General features: G+C 36.7%; 2 protein-coding genes across 2 annotated transcripts in view; one reads left to right on the top strand and one right to left on the bottom strand.

Annotated features, from left to right (window-relative positions):
- Window positions 1–13,628, bottom strand: part of LOC134790671 (uncharacterized) — a 333,743-nt gene that overhangs the window by 301,306 nt on the left and 18,809 nt on the right. The gene's annotated exons all lie outside the window — the stretch shown is intronic.
- The window catches only part of LOC134790660 (MPN domain-containing protein CG4751), a 211,404-nt gene continuing 211,082 nt past the window's right edge, over window positions 13,307–13,628 (top strand). Inside the window, exon 1 of the mRNA XM_063761537.1 lies at window positions 13,307–13,311. The gene's annotated coding sequence lies outside the window, so the exon portion shown is untranslated. The remainder of the gene's footprint in view (window positions 13,312–13,628) is intronic.

The following is a 13,628-nucleotide window of genomic DNA, read 5'->3' as shown; positions in this document are numbered from 1 at the left end:
TATGTGATATTTTATTATTAGTTATACCGGATACCGGTAACGGTCCCTAATTTTTACTACATTTTTGCAAGGAAAGCAAGCATTCATCATAAAAATCATTATGTTTTCAAAATAAAGTCCGTAACTTGAGTGTTTAGAACTACATCTGTATTTTCTAAAAATTGTTACTTTTCAAAAAAAAATAAAACAACCTTACATTAAGACCTTTCTGTTGGTAAAACTAGATTATATTAACAACTTACATAGATTCAGTAAAATGTTACTGAGGATTATCTTACATGGTTTGAAATTAAGAACTGGAAAACTTATAGTTACAGAATAATTATACTCTTATTTTACTAATAACTGAGCAACCAATAGATTACATAACCAATAAATTCCGTTCACTAAAGTAAAACCAGCCATGAGTGATTTGCTTCATTATTTTCGACAGTAAATAATGTCAAAGCACCACTCAAATTTACATAGGTACCTAACCGTGTTCACGGTCGTTAGTTCGGGATTGACAAGAGGTTAAAATAAAAAGTTATATGTATAGAGCGTTGAATATGTTAAAATGTTTCAGTAGTTTACATTAAATAACCTTTAATAAACTTACCTGATGCATATTATTAATCCATTGCAGGCAATATTCATCACTGATTGGCAAACACCCTCTCCTCAGGTTTGTTTGACCTGCTTTAGTTTAATTCTGATGGTACTTCAGGAATCCACAGGAATTCAGTACCTATTGTGAACTACATTTCGAATAATATCAAATACCGAACCGAACTAAATTTAACACATGAAATAAAAAAAAATCATAATGATGTTATAAACATAAACAGACGCTACGCGGTAGGCGGCCGTCGACGCCATGGTCCCGAGGGCCTATCGCGACCCACGTACGACATGTTGCCTCCCTGTCACACTTAAGTACGAATTTACAGCGACAGAGAGGCAACACGTCGAACGTGGTTCGCGGTAGGCCCTCTGACAGTTTATTTTTAGTGTTGCCATTGATTTTTTTAGTCTCCCTAAATATATCTGTCATGTCATTATTGTTTCTGCTTCTTAATTGCACATGTTAATGGATCAAATAAAAATAATATGTCCAAAAATACTTTTTAAATATAAATCTACTATAATGTTTGAATTTTAAAATACATGCCTAAAATTTCCAGTCGTTTTTTAAGAAGCAGCATTATAACAACACCCCGAAGTAGGGTACTGAGGGGCTACCGCGAAAACCGAAATTCGCAAATTGCGGGGATCTTACTCTTTTACTCCAATGAAGGCGCAATTAGAGTGACAAAGAAAAATGCCCGCAATTGACGATTTTCGGTATTGGCGGTAGCCCTACTGTTTTAATAGAATTACAACCCGTACTTGGTACAGTTTCTATTTACGCAGTTGGCTCCCTAGTGAACATAATTTGTAATTTAAATACATGCGTCCATTCTAGCAACAGCCTAAAAACTAAGTATATTTTTTGTAGAACATTTTATTAGAAATACAATAATACGTTGTTGTTATTTATATTAGCTAAGATATACTTAATTTATTTTACCGTGGTCATAATAAGAATTTGAAACGGAACGTTATGCGAACACAATCTTGATAATAAATTTGTGTGTATCTGTAATTCTGAACCACGCGGCGTTGCCAAATCGCAATGACCGCCAAACCACTGACTAGACAACGTCGCATCCTGTCGTTGCATTGTGTACCTACTCATTATTCGAGTTAGTGTAGTGTCAGGTTGCCATTTCAATGAACCAAAAAATAAATAAAAATATTCCTTTAGTCTAGTTCATGTTCTAGTCTAGTTTTGTATAATTAATGAGTAGAGCTATGGAGTGTAATGGTTGATTTATATAACTAAAATTCTTCAATTATGCAGAGTCTATGCGAAAACCCTACGACTCTTCTCCTTCCACACAGGCTCTAGTACCTAATGAAATGTTCAAATAGACTTTCCAGATTTGAAATTTGTAATGTAGGCAACATAAGCTGAGAAATTTAAACAATCCCATCCACATAAAATTAATTGTCGCCGTTGTGATTTTCAACCGTAGATGAACGGTGTCAAGTCATTTATTGTATGTTGTATGTGTTTTGGAAACTGTAAAAAAGAAGTTTGAAGTATAAAAATGTAGTTTTTTAGCAATATTTATTTTTAATCGGAATCCGTGCTTGTATATAAATTTTAGGTTTCTCTTTTTTTTCGTCAATATGGCAACTTTGTTTAGCATACTCTGGCACGCACTGGTGTGCACCTTGCGCACGCGCCATCTACCGGAATACGACGTTCGTTATTTAGTCATTTAACTTACAAAAAAAGGTTCCATCAATTCAAGCTGATTCAAGTAGCCGACTGGTAAAAATTGCCTTAAATGATTTTCCAATTTTAGGTGTTATAAAGTGATAATTTTGTACGATTAAGTTTCATATTTATAAATATTACGAATTGGGTTATTTAAGTGAAACAATGTGACGAATTCATCAATATTATTTTTCATGAGTGTATAGTAATGCCATCTATGCTTTGATTAGTCAAACATGTGAGTGTGACTATGGAGTTACTTCTCTTTCTTTACTTATTACTTTATGATTTTTATCGAGACACGCATAATTTTGGCACTTAATTTGTTAGAGAGTGACGGCCAGGATGACAGAGATGAGATGATGATGATAATCTTAGGCCCGCCTGGTACGGTGAAGTCGATTGTTATTGTTACAAAATTTTGACGCCCTCCCCGCGGTAACGTAACTACCGCCCGCTAATTTACAATCTTAATTGTACCTCGGTACTTCGTTTCGTATTTTAACATTATAAAGAACTCCACAGAAGTAAGCGTGCAGTTTTTATCCAGGCTTTTTAAATGTCCATAATAATGAAATTATGTAAGCATGGTCAATACTTATAATTTATTTCAAAAATTTACCGCGAAAAGTTCCCGATTTGGAACCACAAGCTTTTATTTCTGCGAAGTTTTTTCTAATGTTAAAAAACGAAGAATAGGCAACGCATATTTTTCGGGTCAGAGGAAAACTACACGGCTTCATACAACGCCTTAAGTGCCTAATATGCCAATCCCAAACTGTCTTACACCCACACATGACAAACACATTTCACACGCTTCGTTGCTAAGCTAAGGAGAATAATAGGTATCCCTACTCCTACCTACAAAATATACCGAAATAGTATCTAACTATCTACTATTTCCGTTTATACCTTTGGGATTTGGGATAAAAGCTTAGGTAGGTACCTACCCATGAGAAGACAGAAGACGAGATATTTCGGCTTTAAATAATTCGAGTTAGAAATAGGTGTATTCACCCTAGTAGCACTTTTATACTTTTCATATCGAATACGAGGAAAGTAAAATTCGTATGTACCTACCTAATTTACAAAACATTACTAATTATAAACTTGTAGTATTTCTTTATTCAATTAGGGTCTTAGGTTAGGGTTTTACAATGTGAGTATAAAAGTAAAATATAAAAACACTTACAAAACATAACAAAAATATATAAACACATTATAAAAAACCTAACCTAGGGTGCCGCCGGCAGCGGGGCAGGGTCCAAGCTGCCGGTGGTCAGGGCCGCAGAGTGAGGAATCGACGTACTATACGCGCCGTGTCCAAAATTACCGCCTTCTGCATCTGACCCTTGATCCAACCACCCAGCGAGAGTCTCTCTAGGTGTTGGTCGAGACTCTTCGCTATGAGACCGTTCGCTGACACGACTATAGGAACAATGATCGTCGAGTCAACATCCCACATAGCGGTTATCTCGTGGGCTAAGTCTAGGTACTTGCTGGACTTGTCCTTCTCGGCCTTCACGAGATTCTCATCATGGGGGATGGTGACGTCGACGAGCACGGTCCGGCGCTGCGATCGATCTATCAGCACGATGTCAGGCTTATTGGCTACAATAGTCCTGTCAGTGATGATAGATCGATCCCAATAGAGCGTGGCACGACCATTTTCGAGAACTGGCGCAGGTGAGTACTTGTAGTACGGCACTTCGCGGTCCACAAGGCCGTATAGGAGGGCAAGCTGCTGGTGAATAATTCTGGCTACGAGGTTATGTCTGTGCAAGTACTCGCCGTTAGCAAGATGAGAACAACCGGAGATAATATGCCTGAGTGACTCTCCGGGACGGCGGCATGCCCGACAAATGTCGACCGTACCGTCCTTCAGGATATATTTCCGATAGTTGTTCGTCATCATCACTTCGTCCGCAATTGCACATCAGGCAAAACCCTCGGTTTCTCCGAAGAGGTCCCCGAATCGTAACCAGTTCACCGACGCGAGCAGGTCCACATCGGGTCCCGTGAGGGCCTTGTAGAACCGCCCGTGTAGCACCTTACTCTCCCATGCCGCCTTGCGATCCGCAGTACTTAGTACCACAGGTTTGCGCCAGTTCTCGTTTGCCAAGGAGAGCGGCGTGAGGTTCCTGTCTACTGCCACCACATCACGATGCATCCCACACTCGTTGTTAAGGAAATAATTCCTGAGATTGTACACCTCGCGGTTGTGGAGATCCTTGGCGTTTAGGAAGCCTCGGCCTCCACACTTCCGTGGGATGTACAATCTCATAACTGACGAGCGTGGGTGTAGCATGCGATGTGTGGTGAGCAGTGACCGGACCCTCCGATCCAGGGTGTCCAGCTCGGTCTGAGTCCACCTTAGTATGCCAAAGGAGTATGTGAGTAGGGGCATTACCCAGGCGTTGAAGGCGCGCACTTTGTTGCCTCCTGACAAAAGACTGTTAAGGACTTTTGTGAGCCGACTGAAAAAGCGCTCCTTCACCGACCGTCTAATACCTTCTTCCTCAATACCCAACGACTGTGACATGCCAAGGTATTTATAGGTTTCTGATTCAGAGATGGATCTGAAAGACATTGTCTCAGAAAGTTGTAAATTTGTTGAATTTACAACTTTCCCCCGCTGTACATGCATAACCGCACATTTATCGACACCAAACTCCATGTTGATGGCATTACTGAAGACTTCGGTAGTTTTCAGTAGCTCCACCAAGTCTTGGCTATTTGGTGCAAATAATTTGAGATCATCCATGTACAGAAGGTGAGAAATGACTTCACCCCCTCTCCGAAGCCGGCAACCTAGTTCTAAATCCTTCAGCAAGGTACTGAGAGGATTCAGAGCTAGGCAGAACCACAGAGGACTCAGGCTATCACCCTGAAATATTCCTCGCTCAATCCTTATAAAATCCTGCGGGCCAGGGCTCTCATTCCCGCCTCCTGGTTGACGAAGGACTGTGGTCCATTGCCTCATACATGCGCTTAGAAAGGCTCTTAAAGCTGTATCAACTTTATACAGCTCTAAGACCCTCTCCAGCCATGAGTGAGGCACCGAATCATAGGCCTTCTTGTAGTCAATCCAGGCTGCTGAGAGGGCCCCCCTGTTCCTCCGGATTTGTTGGCAGATGGTCATGTCTATGAGGAGGAGCTCTTTAGTACCACGGGACCCAACCCTACATCCATTTTGAGCAGAGGCCAAAATATTGTTTGCGACAATGTGCGCGTTGATTTTTGCTCTCAAAGTATTTCTTATTATTAAATTACTACTTTACTTACCCACTAGGTACTTTACTTATTTACGTACCTAGGTACTTTTACTGAATAATTGATATAGGTGCCTACTTAAAAGATCGTCATTTATTTAATCGGGAGTTAAATATCATCAGTTAAATTGCAAAAAAAATGTACGTAATTAAGCGCAGTTAAGAAGCTATGTTAGTCTTAACTTAATTGATTCATTTATGTTACGAAAATTAACTATGGAAATTGTATTGTATTGTACTTAATTCGTACACATATAAGTCTATAGCATACGCTAACACACTTTCATGCATCTAACTTCAATAGAAATGGCTTAACTGTGGTAACACAATGGAATCAATTAACTTTAGACTAATTACAGGTGCTTAACTATGTAATTATTTTTGCAAATTGCCGCTTCATAGATAAATAATGAGCAATTTTTAAACATTGAGAAATGAAAATGAATTTAAAAAAGTAGGTATAACATCGTCTCTCCTACCACGGAAACACGAGCAAAACACGCAAAACGTGGTTTTAGGAAGCTCTGAATCTATTTCCTCGCAAAAGACCAGCTTGCATCTTTTACCTCATATTTCTTACGTTAAACCCTCTCGTATAAAATTTTATAGTCTGATGTGATTTCACGAATAATGGAGATAGGGTTCTGTGCTTTTTATGAATTAGAGCGTTACATTGTTACTCAATATTGGAATACCTATACATGCTTACTTGCATAAGCTGTAGTTATACTTATATGAGCTATGGCCTAAAAGCGTTTCTCAGTAAATCAGTATGATAGGAACAGTTTTATATCGGACAAATATATCAAAATCATATTTGCTCGCCTCGGGCGGTCGATGCGCTGTTAAGGTAACATTCGGATGGCAAGACTTACCTACTATTACATAGGTGCTGCATTACTGTCGCGATTAAATACAACATTTTGTCGCAACAGCAACACTTATTAACATATATTTAACATACTTTATACGTCTTGGTTGCCCAACTCAATATGTATGTATACCTACCCACTAAAGCCATTTCATATGGTAAGTTTCCCAATATGCGTGTTAGCGCCCCAGATCCATGTTTACCCACTTTGGCTTCCGCGTCACGTGACAACTTCAACGTCGTGAAAACTTGATTAAGCTAGGATGAAAACAATTTTGAATATATTGTACATTTATTGAGGAAGAAACTATGAACAACCTGCATAAGAAATCTTCCTAAAATTGTATCAACTAAGCCCATTCTCAAGTAGGTTACCTAGTTAATATTATCCAAATTGGGAAAAGTTAATTTATTTCAATTTCAATCAATAGGTACCTATAGTTCGTTTTTTTTAGCATTAGAATTCTTTCTTACCTTATGGTAAACAATCTTGATGTGTCTTTTAATTGAAAAACACATTTTAAAAATAAGTTACGGCAAATATGTAACAATTATGAATCTAATACGATCATTTATATTCTTCTGCTTTCATAAGTAATAGTTACTGATTTTTAAAAAGCGTTTTTCTATTAAAAGACATGTCAAGATCGCTTACCTTCTTTCAAGTAATTTCTAATGCTAAAAAAAACGAATTATAATTGTACAGGTAAAACCGTTGCAAATTACTTATAGTTATAGAGTTCTATAGTTTTCCATAGAACAAAAAGGAAATTTTCTGTAAGGAACCTGTCATGCTGTCTACTTCAAAGGTAGGATGGTGTTTAACTACATGTTTAAATTGTTTAAAACATTAACGACTTTGACATAGAACGCTGATACAGTAGAAAATTATTTGCAAATTCTGCTAAAAGTGAAAACCTTTCAGATAGAAATATACCTATAAGCAATACAATAGGCCAGGAGTACGTATGTTTTAAAGTTAGAAACTTAGAACAATAATGAAATGAAAAACTTTATTTCAGGCAACTAGTGGCCCATAGATAAATACCTTAAAACTATCAAACTACTAATGTTGCCCGAGTTGCCTCACATCAATGCGTAGCGAGCGCTACGTTTTTGGTATTTAGTGGTAGGCTAGACGAGTAGGTACCTATGGTGGGTTAATCCTTTACTAGTCTTGCAAGAGTCTAAAAGGTGGGATGTGTAACTTTAAAGTACACTGTGGCTCACTTATCACCAGATTGTACCAAAGCACCTAATTTTAGAACAAAATGGCTCGTGAAAACTTTTAATGATCAATTAACTTTTATTTTATATTTACGTCAGAAGAGTACGTCCACCCTTTTAAATCTAGACCAACAATTTTCTCGGATAATGAATAAAGGCGGGTAGAAAGCGTTTATCAAGCACTTGCGACCACGCGAGAGTTTAATTAAATTTTAAAATTTACTGTTAAGAAGGCCGCGTGCGGTCGGGCCTCGCTACTTTCCATTTCGAAATTCGAAACATCCCTCGCTCTTTCCCTTACTCGCATCAGTGGTCAATGAAAGGAGGGAAGAGTACGGTACGTTTGTGTTTTGAATTTGGATTCTTTCGGAAAATCCCTGTAACGTGCCAAGCGTTGCCCGGCCATGTCGCCCAGTGCTTAAGTACCCAAGCGTCCTACGTTATTCTGTTTTCTTTTCTAACATGGGGCTTAAGCTGCAAACGTGGTGTTAATGACAACGGGTTTTTAAAACTAATAGTCTAATAAGATAATGTTTTATATCCACTTGTGGATATAGGTCATACTTCAAAGCAAGTAAGGTACCTGACCCATGGCATAACTATAAAAATAAAGGCCCTTACCTTACGAAAGCCCACTTTTTAAATATTAGATTCTTTTTTGAACATTGTTTTTAATTAATGGGTTCATACTATAGATAGATAGATAGAGATAGGTACTACATATTTAGGTAATATTTGACTTGGCGTAAGCGCCATTTGTTTGATTTTTAGATTTTCGTGGGAAAAACGTTTTGGTCATCTGAGGCTTTGTGTAAATAGGTATTTAATAATACATGTAGGTACCTACAGTCAGCTAGGTATATCAGCATCGTCGTTCTTTCCTTTTTTTAATGGATAGATAGTCTGTGCACTAAAATTTTATTCGTCATTAGATTACATTGAATGCTTACTATAGTTACTAAAGTATGTAGGTATACTGCATACTCGTATCGTACGTAATAAGTAGGTACCTATGTACGTTCTAATAAAAAATAATTAAGTAGGTATTTGTTTAACAAGGGACAACCTTGCGTGATAATATTGATACCCAAGCGAGCGAACTTTGCCAAAATTGAACCACGAGAGTAGCGAGTGGTTCGAAAAGTGGAATCTTGAGCGTTGCGAGGGGTTTAAGACACGAGGATTACAGACACTATGCTACCAAGTAAAACACACGAAAATGTTCACCACACCCCAACGCGAGGTAATATAATAATAATATGAGATAATTACCTTCTTCTTCTTTCTCGCGCTATCCCGGCATTTTGCCACGGCTCAGGAAATATTACCCAACTGTAAAAAATGCAAATGTAAGTAATCCAAATAAACGCTATCTAATAATCAAAACCATCACTTAAAAGTAGATACCTATTGATTTATCGAGCCAACATTAGGAAAAATCTCAAAATTTGCATGAAATTACATACCTACTTTGCCAGTTTCCCAGTCTTGTGGATATACCTAATTTAAATATAACGCAACATTCTCATGAAATTTTCATGAGCTGGTGAACATTTTTTTAGTATAAAATGGGTAAGTATTACTCCCTACATAGAATCTTAGAAAACTAAATTCAAAGTTATCACCAGCAAATAGTTCGAAATCTGAAAGTCCTTCTGAAAAACTGTGAACAAATATTATTCTTTGGGACATCTTTTACGAAGAACGTGCCCTGCAACTTGAAAGCAAGTTTGATTTAAACGCAAAGTTTCTATCTGTCCGAAACTAAAGAGAGTTCGCTGCGAGGAGAATATTTTGGCATAACTATAAAAATAAATACCTTCTGCCGGGAAATTCCTAAAACGCAGAAACTGCTAACTGCGCTGTCATATATAATAACTAATAATAAGTAAATGCAGATGTAGTGCAATTGTTTTCCATCGTAGTTTCTCGGAAACGTTCGTATTTATCATGCTACTTCAGTCAACCTCAGCTACTTTTTATACCGAGACTGATTGAAATAGCAAGACACGGTCGTTTCCGTGAAAATACGATGGAAAATAATTATGCACTACATCTGTGCATGGTTTAATTTGATTAGTGAGCTGTTCAAACTACTTTACTCTTTGACTCGGACACACGATTTTTCTTTGTGTCGTGTCAAAACAGGTACGAGTTTTGGACTTGACCAGGGGGTGTCACTACGCAGTTTAGGTACATTTGGCCGGCGCGCCGCTCGACCGCACGATAGTCGTGTCAATGGCGCTCGCGCCGTTCGTGCGCGGTTATAAGTTTCAATTTTGTTGCAGGCGGCGAGTATAGGTATAATTTTATACCTAAATCTGACTTTTGTGAAGGAGTGAATTTTCTGTACGGTAGTACTATTAGTTATTCTGTGCCTAGACTACTCAATTAAGAGGGGCGCAAAGCCAACAGTAAATTAGAAAGGAACAAAAAGATATGGCGCGCCGCGCGAAATTTGCGACGGAAAATATGACCATAGGGCGAATTTTAATTTTTATTCCATTGCTTTGAAAATATAATTCTCACTAGCGTGTCGAGTGGTTCGAAAAGTGCAATCTTGAGCGCTGCGAGGGTTTCGAGGCACGAAGGTTAAATACATAATATAAAATTGTTCACCACACCAACTTGAGGAAAATACTAACTGTAAAACATTACAAATCAACGATATTAAATATCTATCATTCAAAATTATCACTCAAGTAAGTAGGTAAATGTAATGTAATTCTACCAGCCAACATGAGAAAACAAGTAAAACAACTCGAAATTTGCATCAGATTACCTACTTCGTCACTTTTGTGGATGCTACTTTTTTACAGTTTCTGAAGTTTAATAAGAGAGCTTTATTACAAGCTGGTGTTGTGAAAAAATATTTTTAACTAACTTCCAATAAGGAGAGGGTTCTATATCAGAAAATAAACCCATAATAATCCAAGCTTAAATATGTTTTTCAAAAGTAGGTAGGTATCAGTTAATTATCAGTATTGGATTCGGAGTTTCTTAAAGATACTTTGATACCAAATTGATTAAGTTTCCCTTTAAAAACTTCATCACGTCTCCTGAATCACACAAGAATCACAATCATCCGGAATCTCCACTTTGATTACAACATAACGGTGACCATGATAACAGCGCCCTCCCTCGATATTATGCGGAAGTAGTAAGTACTTCTGTTACCTAGAATCATAAAGTAATAAGTAAAGAAAGAGAAGTAACTCCATAGTCACACTCACATGTTTGACTAATCAAAGCATAGATGGCATTACTATACACTCATGAAAAATAATATTGATGAATTCGTCACATTGTTTCACTTAAATAACCCAATTCGTAATATTTATAAATATGAAACTTAATCGTACAAAATTATCACTTTATAACACCTAAAATTGGAAAATCATTTAAGGCAATTTTTACCAGTCGGCTACTTGAATCAGCTTGAATTGATGGAACCTTTTTTTGTAAGTTAAATGACTAAATAACGAACGTCGTATTCCGGTAGATGGCGCGTGCGCAAGGTGCACACCAGTGCGTGCCAGAGTATGCTAAACAAAGTTGCCATATTGACGAAAAAAAAGAGAAACCTAAAATTTATATACAAGCACGGATTCCGATTAAAAATAAATATTGCTAAAAAACTACATTTTTATACTTCAAACTTCTTTTTTACAGTTTCCAAAACACATACAACATACAATAAATGACTTGACACCGTTCATCTACGGTTGAAAATCACAACGGCGACAATTAATTTTATGTGGATGGGATTGTTTAAATTTCTCAGCTTATGTTGCCTACATTACAAATTTCAAATCTGGAAAGTCTATTTGAACATTTCATTAGGTACTAGAGCCTGTGTGGAAGGAGAAGAGTCGTAGGGTTTTCGCATAGACTCTGCATAATTGAAGAATTTTAGTTATATAAATCAACCATTACACTCCATAGCTCTACTCATTAATTATACAAAACTAGACTAGAACATGAACTAGACTAAAGGAATATTTTTATTTATTTTTTGGTTCATTGAAATGGCAACCTGACACTACACTAACTCGAATAATGAGTAGGTACACAATGCAACGACAGGATGCGACGTTGTCTAGTCAGTGGTTTGGCGGTCATTGCGATTTGGCAACGCCGCGTGGTTCAGAATTACAGATACACACAAATTTATTATCAAGATTGTGTTCGCATAACGTTCCGTTTCAAATTCTTATTATGACCACGGTAAAATAAATTAAGTATATCTTAGCTAATATAAATAACAACAACGTATTATTGTATTTCTAATAAAATGTTCTACAAAAAATATACTTAGTTTTTAGGCTGTTGCTAGAATGGACGCATGTATTTAAATTACAAATTATGTTCACTAGGGAGCCAACTGCGTAAATAGAAACTGTACCAAGTACGGGTTGTAATTCTATTAAAACAGTAGGGCTACCGCCAATACCGAAAATCGTCAATTGCGGGCATTTTTCTTTGTCACTCTAATTGCGCCTTCATTGGAGTAAAAGAGTAAGATCCCCGCAATTTGCGAATTTCGGTTTTCGCGGTAGCCCCTCAGTACCCTACTTCGGGGTGTTGTTATAATGCTGCTTCTTAAAAAACGACTGGAAATTTTAGGCATGTATTTTAAAATTCAAACATTATAGTAGATTTATATTTAAAAAGTATTTTTGGACATATTATTTTTATTTGATCCATTAACATGTGCAATTAAGAAGCAGAAACAATAATGACATGACAGATATATTTAGGGAGACTAAAAAAATCAATGGCAACACTAAAAATAAACTGTCAGAGGGCCTACCGCGAACCACGTTCGACGTGTTGCCTCTCTGTCGCTGTAAATTCGTACTTAAGTGTGACAGGGAGGCAACATGTCGTACGTGGGTCGCGATAGGCCCTCGGGACCATGGCGTCGACGGCCGCCTACCGCGTAGCGTCTGTTTATGTTTATAACATCATTATGATTTTTTTTTATTTCATGTGTTAAATTTAGTTCGGTTCGGTATTTGATATTATTCGAAATGTAGTTCACAATAGGTACTGAATTCCTGTGGATTCCTGAAGTACCATCAGAATTAAACTAAAGCAGGTCAAACAAACCTGAGGAGAGGGTGTTTGCCAATCAGTGATGAATATTGCCTGCAATGGATTAATAATATGCATCAGGTAAGTTTATTAAAGGTTATTTAATGTAAACTACTGAAACATTTTAACATATTCAACGCTCTATACATATAACTTTTTATTTTAACCTCTTGTCAATCCCGAACTAACGACCGTGAACACGGTTAGGTACCTATGTAAATTTGAGTGGTGCTTTGACATTATTTACTGTCGAAAATAATGAAGCAAATCACTCATGGCTGGTTTTACTTTAGTGAACGGAATTTATTGGTTATGTAATCTATTGGTTGCTCAGTTATTAGTAAAATAAGAGTATAATTATTCTGTAACTATAAGTTTTCCAGTTCTTAATTTCAAACCATGTAAGATAATCCTCAGTAACATTTTACTGAATCTATGTAAGTTGTTAATATAATCTAGTTTTACCAACAGAAAGGTCTTAATGTAAGGTTGTTTTATTTTTTTTTGAAAAGTAACAATTTTTAGAAAATACAGATGTAGTTCTAAACACTCAAGTTACGGACTTTATTTTGAAAACATAATGATTTTTATGATGAATGCTTGCTTTCCTTGCAAAAATGTAGTAAAAATTAGGGACCGTTACCGGTATCCGGTATAACTAATAATAAAATATCACATAGCATTCACAGTATTTTTTTTTTATTTTAGATTAGTATTTAGGTAAGGATAGTGATTGATAAGATAGCTAAATTAAATGCAAAAATATAGTGAATAGAATCAGGAATCAAAAATATACATAAACAACCGTGATACCGAAATTGAACACCCGTTAATTTGTATGAAAAATATACTGGTA

The sequence above is a fragment of the Cydia splendana genome, chromosome 5 (genome assembly GCF_910591565.1).
Source record: "Cydia splendana chromosome 5, ilCydSple1.2, whole genome shotgun sequence".
Classification (NCBI taxonomy): Eukaryota; Metazoa; Arthropoda; class Insecta; order Lepidoptera; family Tortricidae; genus Cydia; species Cydia splendana.
The sequence above is the reverse complement of the archived record's forward strand: the minus strand, read 5'-3'. Positions and strand labels throughout refer to the sequence as shown.